Consider the following 21,153-nt stretch of genomic DNA (forward strand, 5'->3'; position numbering starts at 1 on the left):
CAAATGGCTTTTCAGTTCAGCAGCATCTGGTAATGGGCAGCTTAGATCAGCGGGGCTTCTGTGGTTCTGTGATCTGTTTTGTAGATGAATCTCTTTTATCAGTTCACCCGGTGGCAGGTGCGTCTTACCATAGCAGTCACTTTATGATGTGTTGGCTGTTTTGTTGTTGTTGTTGTTGTTGTTGTTGTTAGGGGAGGTGGGTAAACACAGGTCCTGCTTCTTTCTCTCCCCTCTGACACGTGGCCGCTGTGAGCTCGCTGCCTCAGTGGTACCTGGGTACAGGACTGGACGCCGTCCCCTCCAGACCTTTGCCCATCTTCCCTGGGTAATTCCAGAGGTTTTTCCTTTGAATGGAAACGGCTCCTGCGGAAGGTTGTGGAAGGCGGGCCTGTGAGGCTTGGAGAGGATTTTGTGTGGTGATGCATGCACTGGGAAGGCTGATAATGCAAAACTAGACATCTGTTAAATTAACATCTACCTAACGTTTTGCCTTCAGTCAAATGCATTTTTTTTTAAAAATGAAATCTCTCCCACTCTCTCCCACTTTTCTTTCTTTCTCTTATTTTTTTTTTTTGCCCCACACTGTCAAAACAATCTGTCACAAGATATTTAATTTCTGTGTAATGGGTTACTTAAAGACGCCGGCATATGGTGCGGTGAATATACCTAGCTACGAGCTACAGGCAAATGTACATACTGCTGCTCTCTCCTCCCCTGAAGCATATTGTACCCAGCACAGATTTTTATGACGAGCCGGATTCCAGGAGCTTTGATTTACATGACTTCCAGACTCTCTCCAAACTCTGCTCTCTGAGGTTCCAAATGTCGGTGCACATATTCTTCTCGCCTTGAGGGGTCAGACGTCATCTTCCATTGTGATGGACGGCCCACCGGCCAGGAGAGAGAGAGAGAGACAGACAGACAGACAGACAAAAACACAGACACAGAGAGACAGAGAGAGACAGAGAGATCAGAGGAGGGCCAGTGGCCCCTTGCTAGGCACATTTGTGAATGGTGGCTGATCTGTGGGTAGAGACAGCACTCAGGCTGTGTGGGGCCAGCCCTCTCCCCCCACAGCCCCTCCCTCCGCAGTCCCCCCCCTCCACACCCACCCCACCCCACCGTGAGTCAGTCTTTGCCATGCAGTGAGAGTCCTGGCATCAGAAATTGCCCCGTGTCTGGGGACAGAAGGTTCTAAAGTCATTGTCCCTGTGGAGAAACAAGGGGTAAGGCAGGATCCAGACCCGCTGAAGGAACTCTCTAGAAAAGAGTTGCGTCCATGCCTCCTTGTATTGTAACAAGAGGGGTACAATTTCACATGTCAACTTGCTTATTAACTCAGCAAATCCCGTCTGCTACCTAGTAGGCTCTTTTCTAGGCCCCAAGAATAAAGGGATAAACAGAAACAGAGGATTATAACTCTCAGTACATTTCTGTTACCGTGTAGAGCTCCAACAAAAACGTGAGAAAGGGCTGGGAAGGTGGCTCAGGGGTAGAGCGCTTGCCTTGCATGCCTGAGGCCCTGGGTTCGATTCCTCAGCACCACATAAGCAGAAAAAGCCGGAAGTGGCGCTGTGGCTCAAGTGGTAGAGCACTCGCCTTGAGCTAAAGAGCTGAGGGACAGAGCCTGGGCCCAGAGTTCAGGCCCCTTGACCAACAAACAACAACAACAACAACAAACACGAGAGATCACCCACAGGTGCTGTAAGAGGTTGTGGATTATTTTTACCCACCCATCTATTTATCTATTTATCTCTCATTGATCTATCCTGTTCAAATATATATTTAAGCATATGTTTTTTTAAATAATAAGAGGATCCTTAAGTAAAATGCTAGTTTATGGATTATTCTATGTCCTCTAATACTGAGCACATTCCTCTATATAGATACACAGCGCACATACATAGATAAAACCAAATAAGCCCATTCAATGAAGTTTTGAGGTTATTTAACTTATTCCTTTGTTTTCACTAAGTGACTAACCACTGTGTTGAACCATTGGTCAGCCCAGTACTCTTCCATTCGAGTACTCTCTTTAAGGGACAGAGTGCTCCTTTCTACATAATATCAGGTGTCCCCACGTTGCTCTTACTGGGACCGATTACTAAAATATCTGGGTGGGGGGAGGAGCTAGTTTGAACACATTTATTATATTTGGAGTTTTTCTAATTAAAAAAAAACCTAGTGCTGACATTAAATTGCTTCAGTTGATTACTCATTGCTAGAACTTCTCGATTCCCTGTGAAGTGTCTTTAGACCATGGTTGCTGTCACAAATGAACACATGTTAAGCCAGACAGCAAAAGATGCCGCTCGCTTGTCCCCGGTGTGCTGGAATTGCCCATAGTCTGATCAGCCATCAGATGTGAGTGAACAAGTCCAAGCCACACAGGGAGAATTGGGTGGAGATCAGGCTGGGTCATGAGGACTTGGTGCTCCTTTTGGAGTTCACCAGGAAACTTGGTCCGCTGTCCCTTACCTTTTCTTTTAGTGCTGTTGGCTTTATTTGCCCATGGTTTTACCTCGATTCCCTGGGACGTTTAATACGCATCTGGATTTTAAGGCATCCGTTGCTTACTTAGGATGCCATGGCGTCTAGCTAGCGCTACATGCTGTTGACAAGATGCAGAGCCCCAACTGACCTCGTAGCTCTTTGTCACCCCACAAGACACAGCGCTGGCAGCGACGTAGGTGTTTGGAGGGTAGCCCTGTCATGTTCGTGAAGCTCTGGGCCAGCAAGATGACCGGTTTGCCTACAGAGTCTTCGCCAGTGGCACCCCACAGTTAACTGCTCCTGATCTCAAAGAAGGCGATGAACAGCTCTGCGTTCAAAACGCGGCCCACAGCTCCACCCCTTTGTGGTGACATGGAATTCATCCACTAGACAAAGCCTCAGTAAGCACCGCCTAGATGTCAGGCATTAGAGTCGGGGCTGGGGTACAATGACAGGTCAATCACGAGTGAATGAGTGCATGAATGAATGAATGAATGAATGAATGAGACGCGGTTCCCGCTCCAGGGCACAGACATCTTGTCCATTGAAAATGTCATGGCACCTGCAGAGTCATGGTCGCTCCGCAGCACACACTTGGCGGGAGCAGGGAAAGGGTTTCCGGGGAGATGGGTCCCGAGCAGAAAACACACTGACGGCTTGAGCACCAGGGTGGCAGGGGTAGGAAGGTCCCCCCAAGCCCGGACAGCAGATCCTGCCACTGCAGGAGCCCAGGGCCTGGAACAGGGCGGGTATAAACCAAGCTTGAGTGGCACAGACAAGTCAGCACGTTGGACACTTGGTCAGTAAGTACCCAAGCCCGAATGGATAAAGAGGCGTGGGGGAATGTGTCACCAAGAGCCCACGGGGACAGTGGCCCAGACACGGACCTGGTGGCCGAGCCGAGGAGCCCGCTTCTGGGCTGGGTGAACAGGACGTACGAATTGAGGACGAGGAAACTCTGAATTTGTTCCGGGCTGGATAGTGACTCTTTAAGAACTGTTCAAGGGATCGCAGGACAACACCATACATGACGAAGGGGAGCCTGGGGTGGGGTGTGGGGCAGGAGCAGGCCGGCCTTCGGCACAGCTGAACGGTGCCTGGCTAATTTCCCTTTCTAATGAGATGAACACAAAATCCCCTGCATTTAGCCTATTCAGCTTCTAGGTAAATGGAGCAAGCTGTTGGGGTAGAGGGGAAAGAGAGGTTGACATTGATGGATGGAGTTAAATTCCACACCCTCCCTCTTCACACAGACTTTTCTGAGGCTCTATTGTGATGCAGGGTCTGGAGAGTTCCAGGTGGGCAGGGCAGGCTGGACAGAACCCAGTGTCTCTCAGAGCGGGAGGCAGAGGGCCTCTGAGCTAGGGTGTTCCTTGGGCCAGAGGGGCAGGGTCCTCTGCGGGCCTGGGGTCCGAGGCGGGGCGAGGGTGGCAGGCAGGGAGGAAGGAAGCCCCCGAGCAGCGGGGCAGGGCTCCTGTGGGAAGCGGGGCCTGGGGTAATCCCCAGTGTGACATCAGGCTTTGGTGGGGGGGGGGGGATTTGTCCTGAATGATCACCCGGACCAGAACTATTGCCCCGATTTTCTCCCTGGCGCTGCCCTCTGACCTTTTAGATAAGAAACTGCCATTTATCCTTCTCCAAAGCTAAGATGGCGCTGCCCCAGACCTGCCTTCCGAATGGTCAGATCCAAGAGAGAAGGGTGGAAGAAAGCTGGGTCACGTATCTGCTAAATATTAAAAGCGACCGTCTAGCCAGACACCTCGGAAAGCCGGGCATAGGTGATTTTCTTTAAAAAAAAAAAAGAGTGATGAGCAGACACAAGGCCCAGAGTTCAAATCCCTGTACAAGAAAAGCAAGAGTGATGATGGATTTCATTACTTTCCTGGCCGGATGCTTAAGTCTGATGAGGTCCCTGTGCCTTTTCCACCATTAAGAAAATTCCCTGGCAGGAGAGAGTGGAGAATGGGGGTACCGGCGGTCAGTCAGGACAGACACAGTGCGGGCAGGGACATTCAGAGCTATGGACACTTGGCGTGGGGAAGACACTTGGGATGGCTGCCGTTCTTCATGACCTTTATAACCTTCGGGCATGCGAGCTCTTAAAAAGATGTCTTACGGAGATGAGGAAACAGAGGCTTAGAGAGGTCAAGTGATGTTTCCAAGGTCACCAGCCTGGCAGTCAGGAGATGACTGGGGGGCCTCAGGGGGGCCCAGGCACCCCAGCTCATGGCGGTGAATGACACAGGCAAAAGCAAAGCAAAGGGACTGGACTGAGAGAGAAGAAAGGCACGAGCAGTTGTTTGCTTGTGAGGAGCTTCTATCTTGCTCTGCTGCTCTTCCTCCTCTTCCCACCTGTTCCAGCTATTCAGAGAAGACAGCTGCTCACGGGAAGGGGGGAGACTGACAAAGCAAAGATATTCTTATAAGTGTGTGTGTTTTTTTTTTAATTTTCAAGATTAAAAGCACACGTCTCCCTACATTCCTTTTTTTTTTCCTTGTCTGCAAAGTAATGAAACCAATGGAATTAAGCCTTCCCCTTTCTCCTAGCCTTGTCTGCCTAGATTACACGTGTGTGCACAGGCTTGCACACTTTGCACACATGTGCACACACCTGCATACGCTTCCAGTGTGTCTTAAAAAGGGTCCCATCCTGCTGTCTTTACGTTCGCCGATCACCAAATTGGAGGCTAGCCCCAGCCACCTAATTGGGGTGCCAGTCTCTGAAAGATCCACTTCCCCCGCCACCAACACTTGGGCTTCCAGTTTGATAAGTGAATTTCAAAGAGCTCCCTGAGAAATGCTAGCCAACCGCACCTTCCGATTGTAAGATTTGAGACCCGTGGTGGTCTTTGAAGTGTTATTTTTATTTTTTTAAATCTTTCCTTTCTGCTCACTTACAGATGACCCGTTCTGCGGGTTCACCTCCAAAATGATCGTGTTCGCTTTGGACTCTGGGTTTAGGATTCTGGAGTCTCTCAAACGGTGGGCAGGCATTTTTCTTGTATTTCACCATCTCCCCCTCCACCATCCCCTCCACCATCCCCTCCTCCCCCCCCCCCCCCCGTTGTGAACAGTGGTACTTGAGTCACAGTCAAATTCTGGCTCCTCAGTCTCCTCGGGGAACAGAGGAGAAAGGCATATTTAAGTCAGCTGACCGGCTCACACCCCAGTTCCCCAGGAGAGACAGTTTTTCTCCTAGGAATAAATCCCTCCTTGAAACTCCGGGTCCCCCCCCCCGGAACTCCTTGAATCAGCAAACGTGAATACTTCTAATCAGCCAGCCGCTATCTGTGGCAGCAGCGTGATTCTGGGTGTGTCAGAGCACGGAGAACACACAGCTGTTCTCCGTGTGTTCTAGAAGTAGATCTCCTCACGTCGGAGATGGGATGTCTCAGGCTCAGTCGAGGAAGAAGGAATCTCAGCACTACTCTGGTTCGATCCTCAGCTTTCCTTCCCAACTCCAATGTGTGGGGAACTTCTAATGGTTAAACTGACATAAGCCAAAGGGGTGGGGGGGGACTCACAAGGGCTGATGACATTTCTCAGGAGCCAGTGGAAGGTCGTCCTCTTGTCTCAGACGTGGCGTCTTTCTGCCTCTCCTGTCTGTTTCCAGCTCATTTGAGTTACAACCAATCAGATAGGAGGAAAATTCGATTTTAATGGAATATTTGATTTTCATTGCTTAATTGATTTAATTGCCAGTTTCTATTTCAGACTGGTAGGAAAAGGCAAAGATTTTCAGTCAAATGTAGAAAAGCTCTCATTTTTCTGCGTTCAACAATGACAAACTTGGTAAGTCAGTGCTAGCCTGGGTTCCAGACATTTAAAGGAAGGAATTACGGATAGCTTTCCATGGATGGTTATCCTCAGCCCAAACTTGCTTCTTCTTCATAGACATATAAAGCAGATAGGCATTCGGTATTCCAGCTTTGCGTTCTCCCTTGGGAATGAGTTTTTGTCAGGGAGTTACACATTGCGTGTTTAAGTAAACTTTGGGCTCCAGGAGGGGTTCTGGCAGAAGGTTCATTTTTTTTTCCCTCTTTCTTTCTTTTTCTCTTCCTGTTCTTCTCCTCTCCTGATTTCCTCTCTCTTCCTCTTCCCTTTCCTCTTTCCTCTCCCCTCTCCTCTCCTCTCTGTTGCTCTCTCCTCCTCTTCCCTTGCCATTCCTCTTTCTTGCTTCTTTGTTTTTTTCTTCTCTCCTCTTCTTTTCTTTTTGTTATTCTCCTCTCTTTTTTGGATGGGGACTCCCTATGTCACCCAGACACATTCTGCCCTCCTTGTGATAGGCAATCCTAATTCTACTGCCTCAGTTTCCAAAGATGCTGGACTTACAGGTTTGGCTGCACATTCCTTTATATGATGTTAACATTTCCATGATTATCGGTTAATTTCTAATCTCTCAGCTCTGGGCAAATGAAGATGTTTCTAATCATTTTGAGAAGTGTGTGTATGTGTATGTGTGTGTGTGTGTGTAAGTGTGTGCGTGGTATACGTGTGTGTTTACAACTTAATCATGGTTAACTTGTATCTGAATTTCCTGTCAGGCACTTAAAACACTTGTCAGGCTCTTTATTGGGAATACAATGTTCAATATAAAATTCTCACGCTATAGCGTGTTGCACGACTTTCCATCTTCCTCCTCTTCCCCCTCCTTCCCTTCTCTCCCTCCTCTTTTTCCTCTTCCTCCTTTCCCTCCTCCCTCTTCCTCCTTGTTCCTTTCTCACCTCTCTCCTCTCCCTACTCTTTTTCTTCCCCTTCCTCTCCCTCCTTCTCCTTCCTCTCCTCCTCCTCTCTCTCCTCTCCGTCCTTTTTCTCCTCTCCCTCCACACTCCTTCCTCCTCTCCCCCCTCTTACTTCTCTCCTTCTTCTCCCTCCTCTCTCCCTCCACTCTCCCCCCTCCTCTCCTTCCACTCCTTCCTCTCTCCCTCTTTTCCTCCCTCTTTCTCCTGACTATTGCTACCACATACTCTTTTCCTGCCTGGCTTCCTCCTCCACAGTGGCCTGGGAACATAAGGCTCTGGAAAGGGGCTCTGTGCCTGGAGCCCTGGGCCTTCTGTGGCCATCGTGTGTCTGGAGAAGCCTTGCTTCTCCTCTCTGGAACATAGGGACAGGGTGTCTGTGCTCTGAGGAGCGCCCGGCAGGGGTTAGTGGTGAGAGCTGCGCTCGTAGCGATTGGGCCTGCGTGATTCTCGCAGGAGCACCTGACTTTACCTGGTAGCCGTGTAGCCCTCTTTATTTAAAACAACAACGGTAATTTAAAATAAACCAAGCAACTGCAGCAGGAGCTCCGAGTGCTTGGCATCAGCAGAGCAGCTCAAGAACGGCTCAGAGCCGCTGGAAAGGATGTGGCTCAGAATGTGACACAAAAGCTCTGAAAAGCCACCTGCCTGTCCCCTGGGGTGAGTCCTGAGGCCCCCAGATGCTCCATCTTCCAGTGCTCACCCAAGTCCACTGGATTATCTGCGCCATGGCTTTGGTCACCCAAGAAACACACTCTAAAGCACAGATATTCACGGATATTGTTGCTTAAGAGGAAGCAAGTTAAAAGTGTGAACACTGAGACAAAGCACACACAAAAAAGTACTGAGCAAACATCAGCACCGTTCAGTGGAAGACAGGCTTAGAAACACATCGTACCGGTGTGACGCCAGTCACTGCCAAGTGGCAAAGACTGACTTGAGCCCAGATAGCCCTTGAGGACGGCCGCCGAGTTGGTCTAGGTATTCGCAGACTGGTGCCAAGTAAGGCGTTGAAGGAGTGAACCTGAGCTCAGTCCGGCACTCCATCAGCACAAGGCAGCTCGAATGCCAGAGACACCAGGAGACACAGCCCTTCAGTCCCTTCTTGTGCTCACTCCCCTGCTTTGTAGCTGAGGAGAAGACCTGGATGGTGATTGGTCAGCTCTGGGTCTCATTTGTATCTGCATAGAAGATCTGGTTGATGATTGGTCTCATTTGTATCTGAGGAGAAGATCTCGATAGTGATTGGTCAGCTCCAGGTCTCATTTGTATCTGCATGAATTATATGCATGGTGATTGGTCAGGTCCATGTCCCAGCTTGCCAGCCTTTGCATTACCCGTGGCTCATGTCTGCAGCCCAGTGAATTAGTCCCTCCCCACACATATAGGGAATTAGCTGGAGATCCAAGCGACTCACAGTGCCTTCCCTTCATTACGACCTGCGGTCAAACCCGGGTGTCGCAGAACAATTTGTGATCTGCCGCGGTCACCGTGGTCTGGGTGAAGAGGCCACGGCCATTAGTGGAGATCCATTCACAAAACATTTCTCCATTGAGTGTTTACCGCCGGACTCCATTTCTGCCTTTCTAGAGTACAGTGAAATTAATGGCCAGGCCTTACCCTCAGAATCATCACTTTAATTGTGACTTTCATTGGGTTAAAAACCTTCTTGTTCTTGGCCTTCCCTCGTGGTTTTTGTTATGTTGTTGTTGTTGTGATTTTTAATTTTCCCCCTCGTTATACAGATTCTTGGCTAATTGCAACTTACCCATCTTATAAGCTACCATGTCTGTAGAGGGGAGAGGGAGGGAGAATGGAAATGGAACTACCATGCGTGTGTCGTCTGTGTGTGTGTGTGCGTGCGTGCGTGTCTGTGTCTGTGTGTCTGTGTGTGTGTTGCCCAGAACATAGTATGTTGGAGAGAAACATTCTCTCCCCAAAGGACAAATTTGGTCATGAAAATGTGTTTGCAAAACCCAGTTATGTTTGGTGGGTAGGTGTTTTTGCACTCCAGAATTAATATTTGTCCTTTAAAATAGCAGATATGTAGCTGTACACGTGGGCATTCTGCGTGAGTAGGCAGCTCACGGATATTCCAAGCAAAGGCCCGAGAGACAAGTGTGCCAGTCCCCAGCCTCCCTCCTCCCTTTCCACCCGCTGCACTGCTGGTGTGGGTGCTTCACAAGCCTGTTCCTGGTCCACGGAGCCACGTTTCCCCAGCCTCCTCCCCGACAGGGCAGCTGGTGAGGGGAGCAAGCCACTGCACGTGACTTCTTAACGAGGGTTTGTAAAATTAAAAATTATTTTTAATTTGTCAGTCGTGGGGCTTGAACTCAGGGCCTGAGTTCTGTCCCCGAGCTCTTTTGCTGTAGGCCACTTGAGCCACCACACCACTTCCGGTTTTCTGATGGTTCATTGGAGATGAGAGTCTCATGGGGACTTTTCTGCCCTGGGCTGGCTTTGAACCCCAATCCTCAGATCTCAGCCTCCTGAGTCGCTAGGATGACAGGCATGAGCCACTGGTACCCGGCTTAAAATATAAATGATTGTTTAAATAGCCAACAGAAGAATCAAAACAGAGAGGCCGAGCCCCTGCCTAGTCTGAAGTCTGCTCTCTCAGAATGAAGACCTTTGTGGCTTAGGTTTCAAACACAAGGTTCCGAGCACCTAGAGAAGTTGGAGACACCGTGGCTTGAAGCCTTCTACGTCTGCTCTCTTGAGCGGCTCAACACAACTTTTCCTTCTGTTTATTTCCGTGTTGTGTTTTCTGTTTTACCCTGGTTATATGAGGACAGACATGTCTTGCGTCTTCTATTTGGGGGCGCGGGGTGAGTGTTGTTTATCATGGTGGTAGGTTTCCTGATGTTAGAAGTACTTACTCAACTCCTGAATGCATCTGATTCTCACCCTGGCATTGGGGCCACAAGGAAAAATCAGATCAACGAGACAGGCCGGTAGATAACTGGATGTGGGCGTTTTAACCCCTCCCACTTTCCACCTGGGTGGACACGAGCACATTATTTAACTCCTGTCAGCCTGACTTTTCCTTACCTGAAAAACTGCAAATCATAATTACCATCGTTTAGGTTTGTTAAAGGATCAAGTGAGATCAAACATTTAAAGCAGTTAGCCTACTGCTAATTGGTTCGTCGTGTTAACTATGATATTAATTATCCTGTTGGCTACTAGGTTCTCTGCATTGAAAGCCCTAACCCCACCCAGCTCAACGTTTTTATTTAGCTCATGAGTTTTTGTCTTTGTTTTTGAGATGGGGTAAAATCTTACCCCTCCCCCCCCCCCCCCCGCAAGGGACTTGGAGGGAGTCTGGAGAAGGTTTTGTGAAGGAGAAGAGATATTGTTGGTGCTGAACAGGCAAAGCCCAGGAATGCTGCTAAGTGCCTCACCATTTATGAGACAACCGTACACACACACACATGCACACGCAATTGTGCACATGCATGCATACATACACTTGCACACACGCATGCGCACAAAGATGGTTTTGCCAACATGCCGACACCAAAGGTGACAGAACCTCTTTTCCCCTATAGAAGAACTCAGCCAAGCGATCATTCTCCCCCTCACCCCCAGTAGAGTTTGCTTTTCATGAGGATTTAGCTTAACTCAGGGTATTCATTTTCTCAAAATATGAACGTCCATCACCTCTGTCGGAATTCATCCTTTTTTTTTTTTTTTGGAATCAAGCCACCCCAGTAGAAACCTTGATACAGCCTTGATTAACCTAGCAGAGGTCATAAAACAATAACAATTACTTGGCACATTTTATTCTTTAATATCAAAGGGAGCGAGGGCTCTTTGAAATGTAAAACATCATAAGCGAAAGCATCGAGCGCCTTCAGGGCCCCGGGGGAGGCTCAAGGTCATTGCATGAATAACCGGTTGCTCCCCTATTAATTTCACTCCTTCTCAAGATGCACGGGGGGACCGCAGCTGGAGAGGACAGGGAGGAGCTACAGAAGAGTGAACCCCTGGCTGGCTGTGGCCGAGGTCACAGGGTGTAGCCTTGCTCTGCCGTTCAACGGGGATCCTGCGATGGGAGCTGGCGGAAGGATCTAGCATGCAATTCCCAGCTCTTGTGTTCCCTGAAACAAGAATCTACTCGGGATGCACTTGTATTACTGCAAAAGAACAAAAACAAAACAAAACACATACACACACACACACACACACACACACACACACAAACAGTCTCATTGTCTCCTGGGCTAGAATCAGTTGTTTGCCTGGCAGAATTCGAATTTTAGCAAAAAGCCACCAATGATTCACTGAAGCAGTTTCAGGGATGGTGGGGGGGGGGGGGGCGAGGCGGGGAATGGGTTTGTTGTTGGGGAGTTTGGCTGCTGGTAGTTTTCTGAGAGAAGGGCTGGGATAGTGAGTTAACAAAGGGTCCCAGTCATTTGAGGAGCTCCTCACTCTACCTTTCCCACACGTTTGCTCTTTGACGATTTTCATTTTTTTAGGAAGACTGAATCGAGAGGGCTGTCTATAGGAAGAACTCAGGCCAGCATCCTTTATTTCCCACGTAGAACCGCCTAATTGAGCTAGGGTGTATTTCTTTCTCCCCACCCACCCCCCCACCCCCGGCCGCTCACAATAGAGATTTGCAATCATTGAGCGGAGGCTGCCCCCTGTCCCATGGCTCTGTTTATTTAGGGACTATTCACCAGCTAAGGACACAGGGCTCAGCGCTGGCTTGGTGTGTGGTTCTCAACACTCGGGTAGGCGTGGCCCTGTGGTATCCCTCTCTTGGTTCGTTTTTGGGAGCCTTTTCCTGCCAAAGGTTCAAACACATCCTAAGCTTCACCTGCTGCAAGGAAGGTCTGATTGAACCTTCGGAAGCGCTGGTCCTCTAGTCTGCTTCCCTGTTCTGTCCAGCAACAACTCAGACATCTGTGTTAAATCCACTGGACGCCCTTCAAACGTCTGTGTACTCTCAATACTATCATCCAGTGAACGACCCACTCTGTAGTCCCAGGGATGCTGATTTGGAAGGGTTCCGTTGGTCATGCAGCCAATACCTGCTAAGCCCATGCTACCTGCCACCGTGAGTCTGGGAAAACCAATTGCCAGGCTGTCTTGGGGCTGGCATTCTGGTCGAGGAACCTGATGTAGACCCAGAAAAGTGAGTCCCCGAGATATTCTAAGCACAGGGGACAGTGAGTATAGAGGAGGAATGAGAAGTTTGGGGTTTTTATGGTATGATTGGAATTCTTTGCTTTGAGGGGAACAAAAATGATGTTGGAGAGTACTCCACATCCAGGAGGGTGAGCCCACTCCGGGCAGATGTGTATACACCTGAATCAGAGAGAGATGAAGAGAAAGCGAGATCGGAAATGCCAACAGGAAGGGTGGAGCAACCCCAGAACCCAACGTGACTTGCTTATATCCCTAATTCTTTCCCACTATGGGCCAAAGCAACCTACCAGACCGGTCCCACATGGAGATACAGGGGCAGGCTACTGTGCGGTTCCTTTGCATGCACGGTCAGCCACAGGAGCCCAGTGTGGAAACCCAGAAGACACATTGGAGGGCTCTGTCATCATCTGGAGTGGAAACAGTGATAGGCCGCCAGCCCGGGGTGATGGGGGGGGGAGCATTTTTTTTTCCAGAAGTGCCTGGTTCTGATTTTATTTTGAAAGACGACCTCCTTTTCATTCTCCCTAAGTCACACGAGCTTCCGGGATTGTTGATGCCGGGGACCTTACTATGCATGAGATGACATCATCATCAGCCGTGGAGGTCGGAAGGAGGTTTCTTATATTAGCGGTCATCATTCAGTGTGTTTTCTAAACCGTTGCAAACTTGGTAATCTACTGCGTATCCTGGTCAGCTCCTATCTACTGAGCCTCCTCAGAGTTCAGAGCATTGCCGGCACTGTCAGCGGAGGGGAGCTGGGCTAATCCTCTCATTATTGAGTGGTTTATTACATCATTCCATTCATCGAAGGCCAGCTACCTGCAGAGGGACATTGAACTTCTAGAATACAATCCTCTGGTTTCCTTAGAGTTAAATACAGCCGGCGTGGGTAGGATCGAACTGCAAGGAGAAAAGAAAGAGAACCCTGCTTTTATGAGTATGCTCATGCTTGTTATTAATCGTATTATCATAGACTTGGACACTCTAGTCCGCTCCCCCCCCCCCCCCCCCCCCGCCCGCCTCTCCACCCTACCCCCCTGGGTGTGGGTGGGGAAGGAAGCTGGAATTCCTCCTGCTCCCTGATCCAGCCGGTGTTATATAGGAGATGGTGGGACTGAACTATTGCACGATACTGCCTCTCAGTGGTGTGCTGCTCCATTCCTCTCCCAGGTTTATAGATGGTCAGGAAAACGCTTTGAGGGAATATGCACGGTATTCCTCTTTGACATCTGTGCAGCGTAATCACTCGAAAAGTGGTTTGTTTGTTGTGGTGTAAGCCCCTCATTAGAGGGGATTTGTCAGCTGTTTTAAAAAAATCACCACTTTTTGTGTGTGTGTGTGTATGTTAGTTCTCATCAGAAAGATGTGGTTGCTTTCATAGTGCATCTAGAGATTTAGAAAAGGCAGCTCATGAAATAGCCTATTTAATTGAAATCCTCCTGTTCCCTTTTCTTCCGGAAGGAGTTGTTCAATAGAGATTGTTTTCTGATGGATCGATGGGTTCAGGGTTAGGGGGTAAGGTGGGGGGGGGGCTCTACCTTTTTAATCCAGGAAAGTGTTAAAATTCGGAGCTAAGGAAAAGTCCACGGAAGAGGGCCTCCGTAAACGTGGGTGGTGGCGTCTATTTGGGAAGTCTCCAGAAAGTGGCACCACTTCCTCTCGGGTGATCTAGGGAGCACACGGTGGGTGGAGAAGGTCTGTCCGCTGTAATCCCACGCCAGCACATATGGCTCTGTGTTCCTTTCCCCATCGCGGCTTCTCCTACAGTCCTCCTCAGAAACTGCGCAGTCTTGTCCTGGAGTTTTAACCAAGAAGCAACCCGATGATTCTAAAAACAAACAAATAAACAAACGCACAACTCTCTGCTAAGTCAGGTTGGGAATTGCTTTGGTGATTCGTCATGGGGTCAGAACATAGAAGAAGAAAGAAAAACACAACACCCAGAACAAACAACGCAGCGCACGAGTTACTGTAAAAATTAATTAATTAATTAATACCCATAGCCAGCAAATACATCTCTCCACCCCCCCACCCCCGCCATGATCCATTCAAGACGGTGATCACCAAGTAACTTCTTGTTGGATGCTTTCAAATGTTCCAGGTTGAGAGTCATCAGGAACAAGAGGCAGTAAGTAGGCCACCGGAAGTCTGCATTCGACTCCCCAGAGAGGAACAGAGTTTCTTTGAATTGGGCTCCTTGGGGCCCGCTGTGGGCAGCGAGACGTGAGGCTCTCTCTTGATTTGCTTTACATTTTTACTTTATGATTAGGCAGCTGCTACTTTGGTGTTCACGTTTGCCTCGCTGTGCAAAACGGAAATGGAAAAAAAAACCACAAAACCGAGACTCACTTCCCTTCCACAGACGAAAAGCCCAATGCTGGAACAGGGTCGTGGATGCTGGCAGTGTTAATTAACAAAAACAGTTGGTTTCAGTTGGCTCAATACAACCTGATAGCAATACGATTTTCAATATAAACTAATTTCAGAAAACTGTATCACAAACCTTCCATCGTATTATAGATGCGCTGTAAGTGGGCAATAGGCAGTAAAAGGGCCCTGAATTTTATAGATGAGAAGGGTACGTGAAGGTCAGTTTGGAAACTTCATGGGTTCTGTTCATTCTTTTCCTATTTGGGAGGATGTTTGTATACCACTCCCCCCCACCTTTGAAAAACAGCAATTTATAGACAGTTCCAACCGCGTGAACCCCCCGTTGAGTCTGGAGAGCAGCTCTAGGAGGGTGAAACTCTTCCTGAAAAAGCTGTTCTTTTATTCAAGTAGAAAGGGTACCAGGACAAGACAGGCTCTGAAATGTTTCCCTTGTCCTTCGCATCCTCAGGAGAAAGCAACAAACCTCCCAGAAGAGATGTCTGCATAAGGGGGCCAGAAATGACCCCTAGAAGAGACCTGTGGGGTTGAGAATCTCCATCTCTAGGGGCTCTTTGGGAGTGAGTCAATGTTGGATGACTTCCAACTAATACACAAATGATTAGGAGAAAGCTATGTGTCCCCCTCCCCCCACAGAGGCCGAATTGCTGATTCCATCCCACCACACAATTCTCCATTGGATGGGATGAGCTCCTTTTTGGCATGAACATCAGTTGTTGATTCAAAGTGTGGCCTCAAAAATACGCATGAGAGCCGGGCGCCGGCAGCTCACGCCTGTCATCCTAGCTACTCGGGAGGCTGAGATCTGAAGATCACAGCTCCAAGCCAGCCCAGGCAGGAAAGTCCCTGAGACTCTTACCTCCAATTCACTACTGGGAAAACTGGAAGGGGTGCCATGGCTCAAAGTGGTAGAGTGCTACCCTTGAGTACAAGGGCTCAGGAACAGCACCCCGGCTCTGAGTTTAAGCCCCATGACCAACAAAAAGTGTGTGTGTGTGTGTATGTGTGTATGTAAGCCAATAAAGGAGCAGCCTTCTGTATTTCCTCAATGGTGGAAAAGCAACCAAAAAATTATATTGCCAGTATTCCACCTGATCCTAACAACCATTCTCTAGACTGCGGGATTGTATTATAAGCCCCTTCTCATAACTTCTGAAGGATTGAATTGTCAACTCAGCCATGTGTTCAATACGAACACTAAATCAGCATGTTTTTACAAATGCATTCTGAATATCCAGGAGTAATCAAAGGGATAGAAATGTATTATACAAAAATTAAAGATACCTAGTTCTTCCACCCTCCAGGAAGCTTTAAATCTCTGTGTGGCATAAGATAGAAATCCAGCAAAATAAGTAAACAAATAGAAGTTACACAGTCATAGGAGAAGGATAATAGTTCAGGTTCTGTAGGGAATGTCCAAAGGTGGGACAGGACCAATTGTAAAACAATATGTAATGAAGCGTGCCAGACAAACGGTGCTCTGAAATTTGAGACGAGAGCGTTGATCATGAGCTAGCATCGTCTTAGGAAGGACTCTCGGGAGACGAAGCAATTTTATATGGAACAGACGGTAGTGTGCATTTCAGAATGCACACTCCATGTGCAAGGAAGGCAAAGGCAGGAAGCAGAGTGGGTTGTGAGAGACGGGTGGATGTGGGCAAAATGGGGGAGAGAATCCCTGGTCGCCATTCACACATGGGCCTCACATGAATCACCACGGGGAAAGCCTCCGCCCCTCACGAACTCAGGCCCATGATAGAATCAGTGGAAGAGACTTAGAGCTTGAGAGCATCAGTTGGCTTGGGCAAGGAGCACCAGGCCTTTCTTGTCTTCGTTTCGTGGCTTTTCACGTGTGTGCACGTCGACAATAGCGTTCATCAGCACACACAAAGGAAAAGATATTGGTTGACTGAATTCGTGATGTTGCTCCAGGAGCTTTCCATCATAGACAGACAGGCAGACAGACAGATAGACAGAGCCAGGGAGCAAACAAATGAGAATGCAATTACTGCGTTTACTTAAAAGGCAGCAGTGAAGGTGACTGAGGTGCAGGTGTGAGGTTGGAGAGATGACAGTTTGTCAATGGTGTCTCTCTTCCCGTGTCATCCATGTGCCCCTGATGGGAGCATCTCCAAGCAGATATCAGTATGTCGCACGAGGGACCAAATCGATGGGCCTTACTTCTTTTACAGAAAACTCCATTTGTTCCTCTCTGCGTGGCTCATTCATATGTAGTGTTTGCCTTTTATATTATTTTGTATAATTACGATGGTATTCATTGAGAGCATGATGGAATCATTTCCTCCAAAAACAGTGTCCCTGAATTTAAATGTGGCTAAAACTTTAATCCTCGTGAGCACTGACGATCAAGCAGTCAACAAACATTTACCGAGTAAGCAAGCTACTTTGTTTAAAGATTTATGGAAGACACTCAAGACGCAGAGATGTTTAAAACATGAATAGTGCTCTCGTGTTGTTGATCATACAATGGGAAAAATGGAACCCAAATCACAAAATTCTGACAATAAGAGCTGAACACCACACAGGCTAAGGTCTACAGGAAAAGTGGGGATTGAAAAGAGAAAAAAAAATCTGGGAGATAGAAAGGAAAAATATTCATATGTGCCTTGTTGGTTGTGTGCCATCAGTTGGGTTAATTGGGCCGTGCCTCAGTTTCCCTTTCTGTGAAATGGTTTGGATAACAGCTGTTAGGTGGCATGTTAAAATTTGTTTTGAGAATTAGAGGCAAAGCTGAGTCCCATTTGGTAAGCAGCACTCACAACTATCATGGGTAAAGACTCTTTCTTGGTTAGCTACTAGCTACAGACTCGGATTTATGCTAATTGCATTTATTAGCTAGTGACGGTCCTGACTGTGTTTTCACAGATGAGGAAGGGGAGATTTAGAGAGAAAAGGGTCTGACCAATGTTCCACAATTAGGAAGCAGATTTCAGGGTCAGGATTTGGACCTAGGGCCAAGTCCGAAGCCAAGCTCCTAATTACGATGCATACCTCCTTCCCTAGGGCCTTTGGCTGGCGTCTGGGATTAAAGCAGTTCCGCTGCTCTAGCCCAGGAAGGTCAGGGCCCTAGCTTGGGAGGACTTGTTACTTGTTCTGGGCTCGGAGAAAGAGGTTTGAGTTGAACTTTGTTAGGAGGAAGGGCAGGAGGGTTTCCTGGGGGCAAGGAGGGGCTGTGTGGGGGCAGGCTGGGGGTACGGGCCCACGTCTGATCTTGCTGGGTGAGCAAGAAGCAATGACGGGAGGCCATGAAATCCACACTTGGTTCTCGCAGGAACTGGTGACCTTTGATGACCTTTAAGCCCACTCCATAGGATAAATGAAATAAAGCAGACCTTCCATTGGCTAAGCAAGAACTATGGGGAAGGGATGTCATTGGGGGGGGGGGGGGCCGGTGTGGTGAAGGTGGTTGTTCCGGCTCTTTAAGAATGGAGTGGGAGAAGGAAAGGAAAACCTCTCAAAATGGCGGGTCTCCACACTCGGCGTGTGGAAATGGATCACACAGCTTACAAGGTCAAGCGTGGCTGCCTTTGTACCTCAGGACCTGTTCAAGGTCACGCCTGGAATAGTGTCATTCCACTGCCTGATGTGCAGTGCGTTCTGAGGAAGGGGAGAGGGAGGTGTAGCAGGCTGCTGTAGGAGCACCAGCAGCACCGAAAGCAAAGACACAGGAACGGGCCGGAATGGTCTAAGGTTTGGAAGGACCCCGCGTCTGAAACGAAACGATCAGATCGTTGAGAAATATGGGAGTAGGGTTTGCGTTGCATGGATGACTGATCGGGAGGGGGGAGCAAAAACATGAGCCTCCAAGATCATTATTATTATTGTCATCATCGTTGTTATGTTGCATCTTACCACTGTGGAGAGAAGGGGCCCGTCCTCTGAGGCACAGGTAGGCTGTCTGGTTGTAGAACGTGGGGTGTTCTAGGAGGGTTGTCCAAGTGGAAAGGCCCAGCAGGCAGTTTGAATGACATCCTAGGGGCCATCCATTTCAAGGAGATGAAATGTTGCCCATTTAAAAATGTGTAGGTGGGCAGCAGAGTTCCTAAGCGTGGAGGCTGACGTGTGCAAGGTATGTGCTCTGTGCTGGCCACCGACCCTGTGACCAATAGCACACGCGTGGTCACACCCAACCCTTGGAGGAAGCAGCCCCAGAGACGCCCAGTAACTTGCTCAAGGTCACAGAACAAGCCGGTGACAGGGCTAGGATTCAGTCCCCTAGCGGTTCCAAAACCAGGGAACATAACTGCTACCTCCTCTTCCACATTCGCAGCTCTCCCACAGAAGGCACAAGGCAGCAAGGAATAGTTACATGCATTCGGCCATCTTTGGCATCACAGTACAAGGAGATACCACCTTCCCCTACTTAAGATGTCTTGAGAATAAATCACATGTATCAAACCACAAAAGACTCCGCTTTAGGTCCCCACCTCCTCACAACAAAAGCAGAAAAAAAAAAAAAACCAGACATTTATAGCTTTTAAAGAAAAAAAAAAGTCTGTCTCTTTCTGTCCAGCCTTAATTTTTATTTTCTATGGTCTTTTTTTTTTTTCTGATCCTGTTTAGTACTGCCCTGCCTTGGTTCTTGGCTACCAGAAGGCGGAAATAATTCTGTCCTCCAGTCTGGGTCTTTGTTATTGGTGGAAAAGGCTTCTTCGGGTCTGCGTTCCTATAGTTAATTTTAACTAGAGACCTTCTATCATTCGTGTGACTGAGAGGGGCTTCTAACATGTTTCCAGGGGTTTCAATATACCTTTTCCCTCCTGGCCTATAGGGCTTTTGCATAGCCTTACCTTTGTGTCAAAGTCCAGTCCTCCTTCCCCTTCCTCTGTCTGTATCTCCATATATTATATATATATAATATATAAAATGTGTGTGTGTATATATATATGTATCATCCCCTTCAGCCCATGTGTGTTCTCTATTCTTGGCGCCATCTTCATGATAAGTAGAGCGTCTTCTTGAACAACACATGGGAGTTGGGGGGGGGGGTTGCTTCTGTATTCAGGGCCCAGGTAAAAATTCATGTCTCCCTTCCCGGAGACAAGCCATGAAAAGCATCACGTTCCTAGTTTAACAAATAAATAAATAAATAAGCAACCACTCCTTGGATACAACGTGTTGGCCAGGCCAAGCTGGGGGGGGGGACTCCTCTCCATTCCGTTCTTATTCTGTATCTGCCTGGCTCACACACAAGGGACCCCAAGATGTGGAGGGTCCACAGAGTTTCGGAACGTCTAATAGTTGCCCGGAAATGGAGCACATCTTTGGGGCAATGTTTATGTTGTGGTGAAATCCTTTTATTGACCCCCATCACTACACACACACACACACAATGATAGCAGCTATACACAGGATGTACGGAAGCTGCCATTTGGGTACTTGGAGATGCTTGATTTGGAAGAGAAGTGTCCACGGCCCTCCCAGAGCTGGGTCTCTCCCCTTCCCTCTTGGCTTCGCGGCCGCTCTCCCACGCACCGCCCCCCCCCCCCCAGGTTTCCACGGGAAGCCAAACAGTCATTTTCGCCAATAACTTAACTTACACCAAATACTTGACCTTGGAATCAGCAATTTCCATCCTTATAAAAAAGAGGTCACTGGGGGAATTTAACTGTGTAATCCTGGCCGCCGTGTGGCAGGAGGGAAGCAAGGGGTGGAACAAAGGCTGCCCAGAGCATTTCAAACGATGACAAGTAGTAGAGCCTTTCTCTTGGACTTTGTTTTTTTAAAAAGAAGAAGAAAAAAAAAAGGCACCTACTTTCCAGTGGTGCAGAGAGGCAGGGAGACAGACCCAGGGAGGCCTCGGCTCTCAGAGAAGGCAGAAACTCTGTCCCCAGGACCCCAGGATGCAGAAAAACCGGGAGGGATTTTAGCTTCTTCCCTTTGCCGAAGGAAGCCTCTTCCTCCACACCTTTCTTCCTAACGTCCAGTCTTGCCGGTTTATTTTACCTTGCTTTCTAAATCTCGTGGAGGGAGAACACCTTTTAAATTGGAACCAGGGAGGGGGGTGCTAATATTTGGGGTGTGGGTTTCTGTGGTGGTGGTGGTGGTGGTTTTTAAAGAGACAATGATCAAGAGGAGGCATTTGTTTCTTCTTTTGTTGAACCCGGGCAGTTTGTCAGTGATGATAAGCACACTTCCATCTGCCAGGAAAACTACATTACAAATCGCCGTAGAAATTAACAGCTTTCATTTTTTTTTTAGCCTACATAAATAAATAGATGAAATCAATTGCACACAAATGCCCCCTCCGACCAAAAAAAAATTTAAAAAAAAATTACAGGTACACCGCACAGTGAAATGCCAATCAGACAAAAATATTTTTTTTAAAAAAAAGGAAAATAAGAAGGAAAAAAAA

At 48.2% G+C, this 21,153-nt stretch overlaps 1 protein-coding gene across 6 annotated transcripts in view; it reads left to right on the top strand.

Moving 5' to 3' along the window:
- Window positions 1–21,153, top strand: part of Tenm2 (teneurin transmembrane protein 2) — an 856,557-nt gene that overhangs the window by 416,385 nt on the left and 419,019 nt on the right. The gene's annotated exons all lie outside the window — the stretch shown is intronic.

Source organism: Dipodomys merriami, unplaced genomic scaffold (genome assembly GCF_024711535.1).
Source record: "Dipodomys merriami isolate MVZ:Mamm:240054 unplaced genomic scaffold, mDipMer1.0.p SCAF_44, whole genome shotgun sequence".
NCBI classification, from domain to species: domain Eukaryota; kingdom Metazoa; phylum Chordata; class Mammalia; order Rodentia; family Heteromyidae; genus Dipodomys; species Dipodomys merriami.